Consider the following 20,407-nt stretch of genomic DNA (forward strand, 5'->3'; position numbering starts at 1 on the left):
TTCATACATCACATGCATTAACATACTAAAATAACAAGTAAAGTAAATGCATCTAAAACATGTAAGCAATTAAAAACACACACACACACACACACACACACTTGACACCAGATATGATTACCCAAAAACCCTCCAAATGAGAAGGTAAAATTGGGGTGAAGATGACACCCATAACTCTTCACTACTACAGTAATAAAGTGTAGCCAATTAAGGTTATGGTTTGACCATGAAACATGATTTGCCTACCCTATTAAAGGATTACAAAGACTATTAAGTCCCACCTTGTTAGAGGATTTCAACATCCTATTAGAAGTGTGCTTGGTTAAAGGACTTCTGATCCCTCACTTGGAATGTCGCCCTGTTAAAGGATTTGATAAGGTCTATTAGGACCACTCCACTTAGGAGATATAACTGAAATCACATGTCAAAATGTCTCAGCATAGATCTTGCAGTTGGTACTTGCTTGCCTAATAAAAAATCATCTTTGTCCAATCTCTAATGAATCCTTTTATGATTTGATGTAACAATGATGTATCCTCTATCTTTTGTTCTTCACTTAATTGATTCTACAATTCATTCTCACTGCTAAGTCATCTTGAATGCTCTACAAATTGTCTTATTCACACCTTCGATCATTCACCCCTTCACAATGCTCTCAACTTTCTTATCTCTCATTAAAAGTTTAAGGCTTCATCCTCCTTAAGAAGATGTAGGTGTCTTAGGGTTAGGTATTAATCTATAGCTGAGATTCATCCATTTTGCTGCTTAAATCTTCCCTTTTTTTTGATTGGCTACATGTAATTACATAGGGATTTTGCATGTAGATTTGTCCTTATCTTTAAAGAATCAAAATCTAACATTATGTTGGCTAAAAATGGTTTACATAGTTGTTTGTGACATAATAAACAAATATGTCCAATCTGTGTTACTCGGCATATGTAGTTACTAATGCTTGACATAAACTATAATTCTTCTTCTGGCTTGACACCTAAACTATTTGACATCCACCATTCACTCAACACTTGTATCACTTGGCATGGTCTATCCACTTGGCACATGAGTGACTCGACACTCATTACAACTCAACACAATCTTGTATTTACATATTATACTCAACATGCATTACTAGTTTGACATGAACTAAGTCAATGACTTAAGTGTGTTGACACTCAATTATTAAAACCAATCTAAGATCAACAAATCTAACTAGTATTATATTAGAAGTGTGTATTAAAATTCATTCCTAAATTATTTAGCCTATTCTAATCACTTGATGGAAAGGTTTGAGCTCCTTTATAACTATTACAAATCCATTTGCAAATTTTTTTTGCTACCCATATTTGTGTGAATTCATCTTTGACTTGGAACTGAGTCTAACATTCCATTGCCTAATCAATTACCCAATTATAATCACCTTATAGTAATTATGATAAATTATGTAAAACTTTAGTGAAAGTTGTATTTTAGTGGATTCATATGAATTCACACCCTTTATTCTCTATTGATTGTCCTTAGCATATTATGGTGAGGTATAGGCTTATGTTTCTACACCTATAATCAATGAATTTAATCTCTAATAAAAATGTGATAGTAATATAGATGCAATAATTGCGAAGAATTATGTGATTATTCACACGATATTTTTGTTGGTGTTTTCTTAATAATAACTCTCTAGTTTAATAGAAACAATAAGAGATTTTTGGGTTGAACATGCATGAGCACAAAGTGTTTCACATATTTGATCCTAAAACTTATAGTAAATGGGCATGATGTGCATACATGATTTAGATATGGTTTTCACATTATAATTTAAGAATTTAGTTAAAGTTCTCAAATTCCCTTGGGCATTCCTTGAGTCAGTCAGAAAAAGTTCATAGAAAAAATAATGAAGTTTTTGTTTAAGGCTTTTTTTTTAATACTTGTAAGGTCATTTGGAAACATTAATATTAGGTTTTTGAACATAATTTACAAGTTAGATACATTGAATTTTATTTTCATAATTTATATTGGTGATTTATATTAGTTTTAAGAATAAAATTTGTTAGTTTTTCCTTGTATTTAGTGCTTATGATTAAGAGATAAAAAATTATATTTTGGTTGAATTAATTAATTTTGTTCCTATTTCATTTTGTTTAAAATATATTTTGTGTGTGTTTTTAAACATTATTTTGGTTAATCATGTGGAAAATCAACATGCAATAATATCCAAATTCACATCATTCTCAACACCAATGTGTGAGAATTTGTTGGAAATTATTACATTGTTTATAAAAATGCTATGTTTAGACTAGTACAAGTCAATGTATTTTGAACTTTATAATTCAAAATATTTATAGAGAAATTATTTCTTAGAAGTATCATCTTGTATGTTGTTCTTGTCACAACATTTAGCCATGTGTAACATCCTTGCCAGGGGACTCGAGATGACAAAACCAAAACTAATCAATGGTAGATAGAAAAAATTTCAATAAAGAAAGCAATTAATATTAGAATTAGAACTACATATTACATTAACTCAAGAATTATGATAAGTATAAGATATTAATCATTTAACAGAGTCCTCTTAGGTTCCCCCATTGCTCTACTAGAAATTTATCACACATAACTAAGTCTATAGGATAACCATAGCACATTGAAAATGTTTTATCCTAAATTTGCAACCCTAACTCATGGTACATGGACATGATGTGCATATATGACCTAGATGTGGTTTTCACATTATAACTTAATAATTTCCCCTTTATATCTAAGGTCCATCTATTCATAGTTGACACTCTGATTCCCTTGAGCATCCCTTTAGTAAATTAAAGTGACTTTATAGAAAAAAATAGGGAAGTTTTGGTTTAAGTTCTTTTTTTGAAAACTTGTAAGGTCAATATAAAATGTTAACATTAGTTTTTTAAAAATAATTACAAGTTTAGATACATTGAGTTTTATTTTTATAATTTCTATTGGTGATTTACACTAGTTCTAAGAACAAAATTGCTATTTTTCCCTTGCATTTATGATTAATTATTAACAAATAAAAAATATACTATTTTGGTTGAATTAATTAACTTTGTTGCTATTTTATTATGTTTGAAATATATTTTTGGTGTGTTTAAACCATTTTTTCAATTATTTGGAAAATGAATATGCAATAGTATCTAACTTTACATCATGCTTAACATCGACATGTGAGTTTTGTTGGAAAGTATTACATTGTTTAGAAATATGCCATAATTAGATTAGTCTGAATCAATGTGTTTTGTACTTTATAATTCAAAATATTTATAGAGAAATAGTTTTCATAAAGTATCATATTGTATGTTGTTCTTGCCACATTATTTAGCTATGTGTAATAACTTCACCAAAGAACTCAGGAGGACAAAACCAAAAGCTAAGAAATGGTAGATAAAAAAAATTAACAAAGGAGCAAATTAACATTATAATTAGAACTCCATATTACATTAACTCAATAATTATATTAAGTACAAGATATTAATCAAGTAACAAATTCCTCTTAGGTTCCTTGATGTCGTTACTAGTAATGTAGTGCCCTAATTGTAACCCTATGTTTATGAGACTTTAAAATCAAGTCCCAGAAGATAACATTAGAAAACCATGATCAGATGCAATTTTTTTGACATAATAGATCCATAGAGAATAAGTTTCACAACTATCATCTAAATTTGAAACCCACATTCTTGGATATGAGTGATGAATGGAAGTTAATGTGACATGTGCTAGTGTCCACAAATATTAAAAATAAAATAGTACTTTAGACACATGTCCTTTCTTTCAAGTGTGTACAAAATGACTATTTTTATTCATGAAAAACCTTAAAATGATTATTTTCTAACATTTGAATCTTCATCTATTTTTTCTAACACCATCTCACCCTCTTTCTCTCTTCTCTCTCTTAATTTATCTCTCACATTCTTACAATGGAGTTCTATTGGATTCTCTCCACAACTTGAGAAGATCTTCTAGGAAACTACTATTGAGACAATTGTTATGTTGTTTTTGATATCAAACCTAATTGGTAAGACACTCTTCTATCTGATTTGAGTTCCATATCAAGATGATTTATGAAGAGGATTTGAGAATAGCGACATAAAAAAATCACCTAGAGAAAAGGTTGAGTTATGAGGAAACTAAAATGAGCACTTGATTAGTTAGAATTTGACAAGATGAGTGATTTTTTAATCATGTTACAAGTGAAGAATATGGTTGTACTAAATCCTTGAAGAAGTGATCAAATAATGACTAAATGCATAGGCACACTAGACTGAGTGAAAGAGTAGAAGATTAAGGAACTTGAAGTATATGCTGAGTGATTCTAGTGTCGACCAAGTGCTAGTATAAGATGAGCAAATATAGTGTCGACTAAGCTTCAATATTGATTGAGCATCTGTATATGTACTAAAAAAAAAATAGTAGTGACCAACTAACCCAGTGATGATGGAACATTAGAATAGAGTGTTGGATGAAGGATAAAATTTAACAAATCAAGAGGAAATTTTTAGAAATATGGAATACTAAGAGGGGGGAGGGTGAATCATTATTTTACAAACTTTAGCCCAAAAATGGATATTATTAATTGCCTTATAACTTGTATATGAAAGTAAATTAACAATGCTGAATAGTAAACATAACCATACACAAAGAGAACTCATAACACCATACTATTTTAAATAGGGAAATCTTGGCCAAGGAAAAACCCTAGAGGGGATGGAACCCACAAAATGATCCACTAATCAAAATCTATTACATGCATATAGTGTCTTAGTCCTTATTAGAGGACTGGGCCCTATTAAAATCCTCAACCCTATTAGGTGTTGTTATGTACAATTACAAAATATATGTAAGATAAGCCCACTTCCCAAACATGTAATATACAATATAGTTCCTTGATACAAAGAGATAGGGTATGTGCAGGATCATGGTGTGCCAAAAAGTGGCAATCTAAAAAATCTGTAGTTCTAAAATATCTTAAACCATTTCAAAATCCATTCTAGCTATTTTCCCACCCACCCTAATACTAAATGAAAACAATTAATATCTTTATAAGGTCTACTATATCTTTTGATACCAAACCTATATGGTCAACTTAAAAAATATCCTAAAAATGTGTTTTTGGCTTGTTTTTATGTGATTTTTACTTCAAACATGTAGCTGACAACTTTTTTTTAACCAAAATTTGATGAAATGAAAAGGGTTTCTTAAGAATGTTCTTATCTTTTCATAAATGTAAGGATTGTCAAATTATGAGTTTAGTAAGTAATTATTGCTTATTTTCTAATGGAATTACATATAAAGTTCTCACTAACACACTACTTGAAAAACAACTATAACTTTCAAATGGTACAACATTTTTTAAATCCAAAAGATGCATCACATTCTATGTTTCTTCTACTATAAGGGAAAAAAAATGAAAATTTGAATTTTGTAGAGTTTTGAATTAGTTAAGGTGGTTAGACACGAGAGTTTTTTTATTCCAAAATACTAATGTAAAAAATTAATTAATTATTATTTATTTAGAATAAAAATACCCAAAAATATGTGTCACATCTAGGCATGAGTCTACTACTTATATCTAGAATGTTATTAAAAAATATTATCATTTGATTTTGATTAAGGTGGTCAAACATATGTCTACTTCTTATTTTTGTTCTAAATTTTTTTGTAATATTGCATTAAAATTCAAAATTTTGATCAATCAATTTTTATTTTTTTGAGATAAGTCCTAGTAGTTTAGAAACTAAATTCAATTTGCTAGAGATTCTTTTCTCTCAACTTTTTGATATAAAGTTAATAACAAGTAGAAAATTGCAAGTCAAGTTGACATGACCATATTTTTTGATTCTTTATTGCCACTTAAGAGCATAGTTTGGTTGACCATGATCTTGCACATACCCGATAGATACAAAAACCCCTTGCTTGTTGATATCTTCGATATCTGATACAACTGTCACTATTCTTTGCACAGTTCTAATTATATATCATAATTTGGATCACATAAATTTTGACTATAATATATACATCTTACACATAAGCTTGCATATCACTTACAACTTTCTCACAACTTCGCATATCACAATCTTTCCTTTATACCTTTACAATTTACAAAAATTGTCCAATCAGCCTTCAATATTTTACATGCTTGGAAAAATGCAAAACTCACTCCTTCCCTTTTAGATTTAACATCTAGGATATTTTCCCTAATTATTTAAGTAATTATTTTTTAATCAAAATAATTTCTTAACCCATAATTCATACTTTTATGTTATACTATGTTCTATCATGTACATTGCCTTTATTGGTAATTAATCCATAACTTATTTTGTACAAATTGTACTAGATTTCACACTTACACAAGTCATCTTGAAACTTTGTACTATCCATACCCAACTATACATGTACCAATAATTCTTTTATCATCTCTACATATAAAAAAACTATCCTTGTCCTGCTAGATAAACTATCTCATACTTTGACAATTTTCCATGTCTAATTGTATAATCTTCATTTGTACACAATGCCTTCTTTATACAAAGTATATGTTTCCATAAATGAAAACTATTACTTTATTCCAAATTTTCCTACTTATAAAAATTTCCAAAAATCTCTCCCTTTGGCATTGATGACAACATATGGGAAAATTGGCTAAGTCCCAAAATGTAGATAAAAAATTTACAAAATAGTGGCCTTCACAAAATTTCAAAATTGTGGATCATTTACATTTATAACCATATTTTTTTATATCTCCTAATACATTATTATGCTTTAGATAATTACTTCTCCCTCTTTCTATATAATAATATACAATTATTCTATTACTCCCCCTTACATTATACTCTTTGCAATTTTCCTAAATTACTCCCCCTTTGACATCATTGAAAAAGGTGTCAAAATTTATATCCAAGTCAAAATTTTAAATATTTTACCTATATATCAAGTTGATAGGAATGCAATATAGTCACCAAATCTTTTTTTAAAACTCTTTAAGTTCTTCCCATGAATCCTTGACTCCCTCTGAAATACTGAGTAGAGTGCATAACCCATACGACACTATTTGAACCACTTTCAAATATGAATAAACAAACTTGTCAAAAGATATCTTTGCATTTAGACATTCTTCCGCTTGGCTCTTAAGCCTACTTATCTTCAAGGATAAATTTTCTATCATAAGCGAGAACCTCTTTAGTGCCCTTTCTATATTCATATCTATAAGACCTATCTCATCATAAGTCTTCCTTATCTGTGCCTCAATGTCTTCAATCTTCATACTTGGCTATTGAAGTTGATTTGCTAGTACATGTATGTCATCAAACTTTCTCTTCAACTCATCTTCACTATCCTTAGTGAATTTGAATGACATTTTACACTTGTCATATAATGCCTTACCTTATTTATTGCATCTTCTTAGATCCTCGATGCATGTATCAAGATCTCCTAAGTCATTTTTGATGTTTTGACAAATAGTGTCAAATATCTATGCATCATGCTTAACTTGAGCTTGTACTACTACTACATTAGATAGACTTATGAATTCATAATTAAAAGCTTGAATCACAGATTATCTTCTAGATTAGGGTCTATCATCTTTACTACTAAGGTGCTCTACAACTTCTTTATGATGTCCATTAGAGATTTCTACAAGCTCTTTACCTTTCCACTTTTATCAATTATTTTTCTCAAAGATGATATCATCTTAGTATGATCATCATCATCAGATCCTATTAGGGCTAGAAGAGTATGGGGTGTCTTAGATAAGCTAGGTACACTTACCTTCTTCTCTTCTTCCTCCTTTTTCTTCTTCTCCTCTTCTTCTCTTCTTTTCCTCTCTTCCTATTCCTTTCTTTTCTTCTCTTCTTCTTCTTTCTTTTTCTTTTCTTCTTCTTCCTCTTTCTTTCTCTCTTCTTCTTCCTTCTTTTTCTTTTCCTCTTCTTCTTTCTTCTTCTTCTTCTCATCTTCTTTCTTCTTTTTCTCCCCATCCTATTTTCTCTTCTTTTCTTCTTTTCTTCTTTTTCTTTTCTATCTTCTTCTTCTTTCTTCCTTTTCTCTTCATCCTCTTTCTACCTTTTCTCTCATTTATCCTCTTCTTTCTTCTTCTCTTCTTCCTCATCTTCCTTTGAGCTAGTGTAGCTAGTCAAATCGCTAATATTGGGGCCATAATCCATAAATGGATCCTCAGTTATATCAACTATCACTTTAGTGCTATCAATTTTCACTGAGTCCCTTCTAATAGTGACTTGAGGTGTTATTTCTACCTTATTTAGATCATCCATCCTTTGAACTATAGCTTTCTCTATCTCTTCATTTACTTCCTTATAATTACCTCCCATGATCAGAATTTATCTTGTCTTGTTCCTAAGATAAGGATCAAGAATCTTTGTTAGGTTGTCCATATGTTCATCATTGTCTACTTAACATAGATTTATTATCTAGTTTTGTCTTATGCCCTTGTCTTCATTAGCTACCCCCTTCCTTCTATTGATTAATATTTCATAGAGACCTTTTGGGATCTCATCTTTTAAATCCTCAAACTTTTTGCTAGACAATATCATATGTTTGATTACAACATTTTCTAACTACAATCTATCTATTGTAGTATATAGATGATAATATTTTTTTAATTTAAAAAAATTACCTTAATCAATAATTGCATTATTTATGCTTTCAATGTTAGGCTTCCATGGCTTCCTTCCTGAGCTCACAACTTTAGGTTTCTTTTCTGTTTACTTCTCAAATTTAGTCTATCCTTTCATCAACTTTTCAGTATTTGTACTATTTCTTTGTGCCATTTTCTAAGTCTGACTTATGTAGCCTTCATCCTTTTCTTCTTAGCATAACTTGGTGATTCTTGCTTCACTTCAACTAGTTTGACTAATTTCCTCTTAGTTTCAACTATCTTTACTTCTTCTCCTTCTGATAACTATACTAGTGGGATAATAGGTGTAATGGATTATTTTTGTTGAGACACTACTTCATATGGTGAAATTGGTGTTGCTATAGCTGGTTCAACTACTATCATTCTTTTATATGGTCTTGTACCTACTAATAGTGCTACATACATTAATCCCTATTTCCCAATCTATTTCATACATGAGATAGTTTTCCTTACTACACTTTCTTCTTTTGTTGGCATCCTTGCTTATAGTATAGATTTCTTCATTACTGACTCAAAATTTTTCTTTTTTTCCTTCTCCAACTATGAATATTTGATTGATTGCATCAGTTCTTCATAGGTTCCACTTCTATCAAAATCTTCATCCTTGTCTAACTCAAGGATAGCCTTGGCATATCCTTCTACTTCCTCTGTTGTGATCTCATAACCTAAAGGTTCAATGTATATCATTCTTAGCTCTACTACTTCAATGTAAGTGTAGTCCATATCTACCATGAAGCATATGTTCTTTTTATACTTTTCTATCATAGAAGGTGGAATTCTAACTCTTTTTCTTAATTCATTTTGATTTGTTTTCACAATAACATCTACATTGTTGGTGGCCTTTTTAATAAAGTATCTATTATGTATTTTTGATATATTTTACATTGTGCATCTATCAATGCTAATCAATTCAAAAATTGATGTGAATAGAAATATTTTAATCAAGTGGAAAAAATCTTGGGTTATTAGTGACTAGAATCTAAATTGGACATTCTTGACTTTCTTTATCCTCTCCAAGTTTTCTATTAATCGTGCTCTCAGGATCTCACTCAGATTCACTTTCTCTCTTTCTACACAGATCTTGGAGGTTTCTTGAATGAAACCAACTTCCATTTCATCTTCTCTAGAGCTAGGACATATCTTGGTTTCTATAATTCTAGTCAAGAACCTTACATCAACTTGATCTCGTTGATCACTATTCCTCTACCTTTGTATACTAGCTTTGTGTTTTCTAGAACTGATATCTTGACATTTTTCTCATTGATGGGTATATTACCTTCATTGCATAATCTAGTAACTACATAAATTAGTTTGGCTAAAATATCTACTACATTATCTCCTAATTGAAACTTTTTATCATGGATTTGATTCAGTATGATCTTAGTCCATTCTTAATTGTCAAACTCATAATAGAACATAAATTCTACTAGGTCATTATTTTTATGGTACTCAAAACCTTGTTTATAACTCATGTCTAAGTTGTATATAAGGATTAATTTTTAATAAATGTGCTTATCTCCTATTGTTTCAAACTTACTTCTAATATAACTGCTACATCTTTTAGGTGAATGCCATTTTATAGAATTCTCAAAAATACAACATTAGGGTCATCTACTATAGGTTTCATAGGACTTATCTTCACCTTAGGTCTTGCTTCATACTCAAAATTATGAATCAATGACATGCCCATTTTAATAGTTAAATTCACAACTCAATTATCAACATAATTCTTGTGGACAATAGGAAAATAGTTTGATTCCATTGTTGATTCTATCTTTGAAAACCATTATTGTGATCTAGAGGATTGAAATTATTCCTTACATTTTTATTTCCAATAAAATTCTTATTGTAATTTTGACCATAGTTGTTGTAAAGGCCAATATTCATTCTCTAAAAGTTATTTTTCTACCCTTTTGACAACCTCAAATGGGTTGATTCATTGGTTACGTGAGACATGATCTTCTTCATTTGGCCAATCTCAGATGCAAAGGTATTTTCTTCTTAAAAAGATGTGGTTAACTTTTGATCAAAGAAAGAAACTTTTGGAGGTTCATATCCTAGATAAGTTATGGCTGGAACTAGTATAACTAGTGCCTATTGTAGTGGAATTGGATTCATTAGAGTAAATTGAATAGGCATTACTTATGCTTCAGCAAGATATTTTGGTATTGTTGCAATAGCTTGAGTTGGCACCATCAATCCTCCTCTATTAGGATTGGCTTATTTAGTAAAGGTTTCTTCTGAGAAAACTTTTTCCAATGTGTTGATGTCTGCAATAGGTAGTCTTGTCAAGAAAATAGTTGTAAGATGGTCCATAGCATTTGAATAAATTTGGATTGTAGCTTCAACTAGTATGGTGTAGGTTGTCTCCAACTTGTAGTAAGCCAAGTAAAATCAATGGTTGAAATGTGAAATGGTTTCCATTGGATCCATCTTTTTTGATATGAACTAATGATGTATCATAGTTAGGTTGACAAATATTTTAATTTGTTCAAGGAATAAATTTTAAAAGGTAACCCAATTCTACATACATCCTAGTCAAAAATTCATGTACTAGTTAAAGGGAACTTCTCCCAGTGAGTATGGGAATAAATAGAGGAACACATTCTCTACTTAAACCTTTTTGCAAGTGCATATTTCTTTGAATACCTTGATATGGTTGTTAGCTTTTAATGTTTCTCTATAGATGAACCTTGGGAAAAATTTCTTAGGATTCTTGAAAAGGTCATTAAGTACACCTCATAAGTTAATTGGTGAATCTATTGCTATATCAAAAAAGGCCATTAGTGGATAACTTGGTCGAATGATAGGTGGAGGTTCATTTAGAAGTAGAACGAAAGAAGGTGATGAAATTTGAAATGGAAGTGGTAGAATTCTTGGAAATCCTTTATCATTGTGAGGCTTGAAAAAATGGTTGAGTTCTAGGAACTTGGGTGCCCCTAGTGAAGACCTTAAATCTTGTTGAAATGGAGATGAGGGACTAGGATCTTGTAGTTTGTGTCAATCCTAGAAAAGTGCACCTTTGTAGAAGCATAGACTTTCAAAATAGTGCACCTATGCACCTTCTGATAGTGTCAGATGATTTTTTTTTTGAACTTGCAAAAATTGTAGAATTTCAAAATAGCAAGTTATTTTTCTTATCCAAATGGTTTATAGGCCCTCTTTCTAGTACCACTTATATTGAGCTATCATTTTGCACAATGTTGAACAAAAGGGTCTAGCATAAATAAGGAGCTTATCTACCAACCTAGAAACATAATCATGCCACTTCTTATTATTTCCCTAGCCTCCTCTACACTGAGAGATTCACTATTAGGGTCATACTCCTATAGCCTCTTTACCATTTCTGCCACTTTCTCATTGAAGTCACCTGGGTTTATTTGTAATGATAACTCTCTTTTTTTTAGTTTGAAAAGAAAACTTTACAATTATTTTGACTTAATAAAGTCATAATCTTTCATGAACTCTTGGACCTATATAATCCTATCATCAAGCATTATGTCCTTAAGCTCCATTCTATTTGGCAATCTTTCACTTTTAGTAGCCTATTCAATCAAGAATCTTCTCTTGACATCATCAAAGTATTCACTACTCCTTGGAAGAATTTTTAAGGCCTTTTCTTTTACCTTCTAAGGTGTCTCAATTAATTTTTCCTTCTTCTTACTTGCTTGAGCCAAGGTTGAGCTTTCTAGCTATCCCTCATTCTCGTCAACTTCTAATACAATGTCAAGCTCTAGGGATTTAGGAGCCACTCTATTTTTCAAATCCTCAAGCACTTGAGACATAATTTCATCAATATTTCAAAGGAATGTATTAAATCCATCCAAATATTTATCCTCATGATAGATATCTTTAAAAGAGGGATCAATTTTCTTCATCTCTTCCTCAAAACCCATTATCTCTCTCCATTTCTATGCCCGCTCTTGACATATATCTTATTACAAGAAATATGTAATGAAATATTCTTCACATTGTTATTTTTTTGAGGGAAAATTGAATCCCCTCATATTCCTTAATCCTTTTCTCACAACATCAAAAGAATCATAAGTCCTTGTAGGGGCTATTGGAAAATTTAAATTCCTAAAGAATGCATCAATTTCTTCAATTGCATCCTTGCCACTGACAAAATATCTAATTGTAAAATGTGTATATAGGAAAGTTCCTTTTCTATTTGTAGGGCCTAAATATTTCTTATTCATTGAAATTGATTTCTAAAAGAGCTCAACAATACCTAACCTCTCAAGATCAAATTTTGGTAGAAAATGACGTGGTTGTGGGCATCCAAAAACTCTAATTATTGTACAATTCTCTAATAGAAAAACACTTCCCCAATCATGCCCTAGTTTTTTGTCATCATCATATCATCTTGAGGCTTTAAATAATTTCCTTACATTCCTAATAACCCTTCGTATTATAGCTCCTAGCATATTCATAATAGGGTATGCAAAATTATTATAAAAGGAAAGAAAATTTGAATAAGCATAAAACATTTTCTATAGCTTGGTCAATCGTTGCACCAATAAATTCTATCCCAATTCTTTTGTTCCCTCAATGAAGCTTGGATTGATATATACCACATTCTTATATAAAATCAAATGCAACAACAATGAGTACTAGTGAAACTTGAAATTGTTTAATTCTCCTCATTGTGCCATGACTATCTCTTTGTGAATGACATTGCTTATGTAGGTGGAAAAATTATACCCAACATTGGTGTGTAAATCTTGAATATCTAATGTCATTATGTATAGTGCACTAGAAGCATCCATGGTTCCATCTGACCCTAGTACTTTGTTCAAACCAAAAAATGTATTTTGGAAATATCTTTTGAAATACATGAGGGGCATGTAATCACCCAACTTATTTGGAATTTCTCACTTATCATTTAGTGATTTTGGAATGTGCCTTCTCGTGACTCTTCCAATGTAGAAATTTTTATCCTTCTTAATGTTTTCATCAAACTTTTCCAAATTGATAGGCAAAGACATAGGTCCCTCAAGAACAAAAGCTTCTATGAATGTCTCTTTATCTAGTGTACATAATACACTTTTGTCTTTCTTATGAAATGAGTGGTTGATAGGATTGTATGCTTTTATGAGAGCTTTCAATAGATCAATATCCACAATTTTTTTTTGCATAATCAATTTACCTAGGTTTCTATCCAAGGTTTTGATATAGGAACCTCACATACCCTATTATTGTAGAAGAACCAAAATAATTTGTTTCCATTCATCTCTGGAACCTTTGTATCTCTTCAAAAACTATAAGGATCTTTGAATACATGAGACTTCGCAGACTACATATTGACAAAACTTGACAAGAAGGAAACTCATTCATCTACAAATGGGCTAGGATTCTTTGTCTTTGAAGCACTAGACAATAATTCTTCAATCTCTACTTGAGAATGCCATTGCTTCACAAATTCATTTTGGAGTACTTGAAAATAACCCATGAAGTAGAAAACATAGTCAAGATAGTTGTTTTTCTGCTTCACAACTATTAAATCTCATAAGATTTTAATTTCCATGACCTAGCCAAATTTAACTACATACTAGCCTTTAACCCTCTCATAACATCTCTCTTTTCTTAGCAAACTAGGTCAGAACCCTTCAATGGCGAGATAATAGTTAATCTCTCTATTGCCACTTGAATTTGATGTTATGAACTTGAGTCCATGATGGAGTGAAAAGTGATAATGCTTAAACATTTTGTGTTTCTCTATCTTGACTTTCTCAAAGACCCTAACCATAGAGATGTTGTGTGAGCCTCTTGATTGATTGTGTCGCATGAGCACTAGCTTAAAATAGTTAAAAGATTTTCAAAGTCGAGACCTGATGATAAGCCATGAAATGCGACTTCAAGACTTAAAAGATGACTCAAAAACCTTTAAATCACAACATTAGAATATTAAAAACTCTAATAAAAAGGATTATGAGGCAAAGAGGAAAAACAATGCACTTAGGAGATTTTAAAAAAAAGATAAGAAAATTTCCTAAGCACAAAGTTCAAATTCAAACCCAAAAATAAAATTTTGTAGATATTTTGGCTTTTCCAAAAATAAGGCTAATAGTGGCTTTGATTGGGGAGGATGGATAGCTTTCATCTATCCAAGGATTTAGAAACTCTAGTTCTGAGCAAACCACATACTTGATGAATTGACAACTTTTTCAGAGAGAAATGCCAAAAAAAAAGGGGGAAAACAACATATATACAAGGATTTAAAAAATTAATAAATATATAGGGACTTAAACTACTATTCATGAAAAAAATTAACTTCAACAAAAGTACTTCTTTGGGAATTGTCCATGAACTGGCAATTCCATAATATCTCTTGATAATTCCTTCATGAAATAAGAATCCTCTCCCCATTTTTCATGACCTAGATATGGGCCTAGCCAAATAGGGTCAAATTTATCAAGTTTCCCCTTATCTTCAATTCTTGCATTCCAAATTAACACCAAGTTTTCAGACCTGAATTGTCTCTATGTAGCTCTCTTAGCAAACAAGTGTTTCATCTACAATTGTAACTTTTCATTTTTGGTAGAGGCCTCTTTTCTATGTTCACATAACCCAACTAGTTAATCCATCCTCTCTTGTATATCATCTATGATATCCTCATCATACATTTGGATGTAGTTTTATAAACCAATTAGGTTGTTCTAATGCATTCTTTCCTAAATCCTATATACTAGATTAAAAGGAGGCACTCATATTACCTTATTAATTATTACTCCATCAACCCAAACTATTAGAGGTAGTTTAGAATCCCATTCTTTCTTGTTGTCATCCAGAGTCCTTTTGATGACTTTTGACAGGATGTTATTTGTAGATTTGGCTTGTCCATTTCCTTGTGCATGATATGGAGATGATGTGGAATTAGTGGTTCCATACTTATCATAGAACTTTATGAACTCATTTGATCTGAAGACCATGGCATTATCAATTACAATTTTCTTTTGGTGGCAAAATTTAGTGATTATATTATTTAGTAGAAAATTATTCATAACCTAGCTAGTAGCTCTTTTGGTGGGGATGGCTTCAACCCAATTTGTTAATTCATAAATTACTACATGGATCCAAAAATAACAAATTCTATAACTATTTTCTATTTCTCCTATGAAGTCTATCCCTCACTTCTGAAAGGGTGCTTAGATCTCTACCTTTTTCAATGGGGTATTCCCAAAAAATTAAATCTTCCAGCAAACCTTTGGCAAGGATTACACTTCCTAACTAGATAATAAGCATTCTTAAATAAAATTTGCCACCAAAAATTGCTCTGATTACCTCATGGGCTATTTTCTTGGGCATATAATGACCTCCACACACTCTTGAATAAATATCAACAAGTGTTATAGCTATTACTTCATGATCAACACATTTTAATAGTAACCTTTCAAATTTTCTCCACTAGAGCTTCCCATCAATAATAATATATTTGATTTCCTATAGCTTCACAAATCTTCTTTCAATGTTTTTCAAATTGGGTGGAGCTTCCATGTGTTGTAAATAATAAATTATATTTTTATACCACTCATAGTCATCCATATCACATGTATAAGGCCACCGGTCTTCATCAACAAGATTTATCTAGTTGGCATTCAAATTATATTGGGCCATTATCTTAGCCAATCCTTGGCCTCTCAACAAATTTTTATTTTTTTTCTCTACATTGAATTCATGGATCCTATTTATCCATTTAAAACTTCTACCAGATACGTCTCATTGAGAGAAAATATCCTTCACAATAGCACTAGGAACAAAAACTATAATAATAGCACCAACTAAATAACACCTAAAAGCTTTTACTTCTTTTACCAGAGCATAAATCCACTTCTCATTTATGTCATAATTAAGCTATATAGGTTGAAGTGATTTACTGAAAAGGGCAATTGGTTGTTCAAAAATTTCTTCATTCTTTTGAAGCAAAACTATTGTGATGGTATGGAAAGAAGTAAAGGAGAAAATATGCACTAGTTTCATGTAACCAATTTTCCTAAGCACTGGGGCATTCTTTATTGTATCTTTTATTTCTTGAAAATCAATTGATGGCCCAAATTCTCACTTGATTTTTGCCCCTTTCTTAAACATCTTAGATATTGGTCTGCTAATTTCTACAAAATTAGTTATAAATCTCCTCAAGAAATTTACTTGGCCAAAGAATGATTGAGTTTCTTTGACATTTTTTGTCTTGGAAACTTTATATATTATTGTAAACCTTTTATGATCAATTTTAACTCCATATTTAGATACTATATGGTCCAAAAATTTTCCTTCTATGACTCCAAACACATATTTCCATGGGTTCAAGGAAACTTCATATTCCAAAGCCTTTAAAAATATTTTTTTCTAAATGTCTATAGTAATATTTTGCTTTCTTGGAATAAGTTGTCAAATCATCTTGGTAGACCATTATGAGCTTGTCTATATATTCTAAAAGACAACATCCATGGATCTTTGAAAAATTTCCCTTGTATTAATTAGGCTAAAATGTATTCTGACACACACATATGTTCCCCATGGTGTGGTAAAAGCAGTCTTGAATTGTTATGCTTCATCAACTAGTACTTGGTTGTAACCAGAGAACCCATCCATCATAGACAACAACTTAGAACTAGTAACCTATTGAAACATAGTTTCCATGTTGGGTAAACCTAATTATATTTTAGGAACCATTTGGTTGCTAGAATATGATTTAGGAATTGGATTTTGAAATATTTGATTTGGGATTCTGAAATATTAAGATTTTTGAAATCCACACATAGTCTGATGTCACCATTATTCTTCCTAACTAGCACTAAATTGGATAGCAAAGAGGAATGTCTTATAGGATTAATAATTCTCCCATCCCTAAGCTTCATCATCTCTTCTTGCATCTTTGGATCTAGCATGAGATTAATAGGCCTCTATTTCTGTCAGTATGGTTTATCATTCTCTTTTAATGGAATAACATGCTTGAACAAGTCTTCCCTATAAGCCTTTAGATCATCATAAGACCATGAGATACATGTCTAAACTTCCTTAATAGATCAATTAAGTAATTTCTTGTAGTAGGGGATACATTTTTATCTATATATACCTTTTTGGGAGACTTGTTCATTCCAAGGTTAATTTCTTCCTATTTTTCTAGTTTCTTGTCCTTGACTTCTTGGTAGATCCTATCTTGATTGTCAAAAATTCCTTCCAATGCTACTATCCCTTTAGGTAATTTATTTGTTTTCAACTGTAATATCTCTTGACCAAAAATAGTGTCCTTTCCATTTATGTTCTCAACCAAGGTACTGTAGCCTAGTTCCCAACCATGATTTTTATCTTCATTTAGAAGAAAGTTGAGAATGTCTCTATCATCTTCAAATACTTGCCAATTCTCCATACTATCAATAATTAAGGGCATATTCTACATTTCAATCTTTGACACCCTACCAAAGGATATATCAATAGGTTTAATGGCCACATTAGCTAGCATATTAGCCAATTTGTTATTAGTCCTATCCATCCAAGTGATTCCAAAAGAATAAAATACTTCAATCTCATCCCATATAACATTCTTGTATTTTTTTAACCTCTTTCTCTTGGATGCATAAGTCTATATAATCAAAGATACTACTAATTTAGAATCACCACTAACATGTAATTTTTTACTACCATGACTAGCATCTATTTCAACCTAGTAAAAGTGCTTCATGTTCTACTATGTTGTTAGTGTAAGTGAAATGAAAAGTAAAGGAATACCTAAGCATCCTTTTTTATAGTGAGATAAAAACTATTTTTGCCCCTAACCCTTCTTTGGAACTAGTCCCATAAAAATACATTGTCGAGACCTTCTGTGATTCTAACACTTTACTACTTCTTATCAATCAATGTAGCTATCTTTTAAGTTTCTAGAATAGTAATTCGTCCCTAAAAGCATTTACTTTTGTATCCAATAATCATGTAGAATTAGTATCAATTTTTTCTTTAATCATATGAATAACTCTTGGTTTCCTATTAACCTTGATAGTTTTGTTATCTATGTGAAAAATAGCAAAAGACAAGCCACATTTTCGGATCCCTCCCATTGCAATATTCTACTTTATTGAGAGTAACATCCCATACTGAGGGGGAATATCAACTACTAGGATACTCATGGTTAAGTCAACATTAGGATAAGAGGCTAACCTAAATGGAAATACATTGATGGTACCTATAATAGGGACTTCCCTTACATCCATGGCTCAACACCTACACTATTTAGTATCTACTTTTAGGCCAATGCACTCCATAAATTTAAAATGCATGACAATATTAGAAGTTCTTGAGATTTTTCCCATTTATTAATCAATCTAAGGAAGAAAGGGTCAATATTTTATATATATGCTACTGATGAACTATCTAAATACATTTGGGGTATTTGGGATATGACTTCATTCTCTTCCTTTTCTTTTTATACAATTTGTTACTATTGTCCTAGTAGTACCTCTCCCTTAATGAAATTATTTCTCCCAATTCACCCAAACCAAGAGAGAGATTTGGTTTTATGTTCTTCTATCCTAAACATTTTAGATAAAGGAACCTTGATGATAATTTGTGATAACATAGAGATCATATAAATTGGGTCATGAATAATGGGTTTATACGAATTACCTTTATTTTTTTGTACTTGAAAAAATAGGATCTTTAATTTGTCTGACAAGATTAGGTCTTAAATTCTTTTCTATTACATTTGTCTTACTACATCTACATCCTGAACTTGCATCTTCTTCTTGGGCTCCCACTTCTTAGCTTTACTATCCTTAATATTGACAACCATTTGATCCTCTTCATTATTTCCATCATTCATCTTGTGGGTTATATCCTTAATGGAGATACCTGAAGCCCCCCCAATAGTATTATTTACTATTCTATTCCTTAGATTATAAGTATTATGAACTTGAGCAACCATCTCCATAGTTATTTTGTCAATTTATTCCTTATAAGGTTTTCTCAAATTCATGTGTCCAACCCCTAAAATCATGTTTCATGTTTTGTCATCAACTTCATTTTTTTCATCTAAAAAAATCTTTTGGTGGTATACCTAATATATATTTCATTTCCTACTCACATCCATTTTAGACTCTTCTTCATTAGATTTTTTACAATTATCTCATGAATCAATCATGTTGCCAGACACATCATCATGGTTCTTTTCTTGATTCTCCTTTTTAGACTATGTCTATTGAGGATTAGAGAATGATTGAGCAATTGCACAATAATTAGGAGAATTAGGAGATTGATAGATAATACACTAGGCATTTCTTCCATTATATTTATAAAATATCTCTACAATGGATCTAGTGTATTTTTGTCATTTATGCCTTGTATGAGATTAGTGATAGGCTTGCCATCTTTCCATTGTGTGTTGTATTGGTAATTGTACAATTTGGTTTACCTATTGTATTTGTTGTTGAATTGTGGCTTTTTACTAGTATTAGGCTTGTTTGCATTGTTAACTGAAGGTTTCAAATTCTTTAGCAAGTTCAAGACCCAATCCATTTTATCTTCTTTAGGATTTTTGGATGTGATAGGCTTATCTCTATCCTTCTTATTTTTCCCAAGATTAAAAAACTTAGGATCATCTCTCCTTCCAAGTTTTCTAGATGCCTTCCTATTATTTTCAATGTTGATAGCTATCCTAAAAGCATCCCCTTAATGTTTTTGGATCTTTGTCTCTTAAAATATAAGTCATCTTGTTGTCAAAATCATTAAAGTAGGTAGTTAGGAATACATTCTCACCTA

The sequence above is a fragment of the Cupressus sempervirens genome, chromosome 4 (assembly GCF_028749045.1).
Source record: "Cupressus sempervirens isolate cs-2001-9-10 chromosome 4, ASM2874904v1, whole genome shotgun sequence".
Taxonomy (NCBI): Eukaryota; Viridiplantae; Streptophyta; class Pinopsida; order Cupressales; family Cupressaceae; genus Cupressus; species Cupressus sempervirens.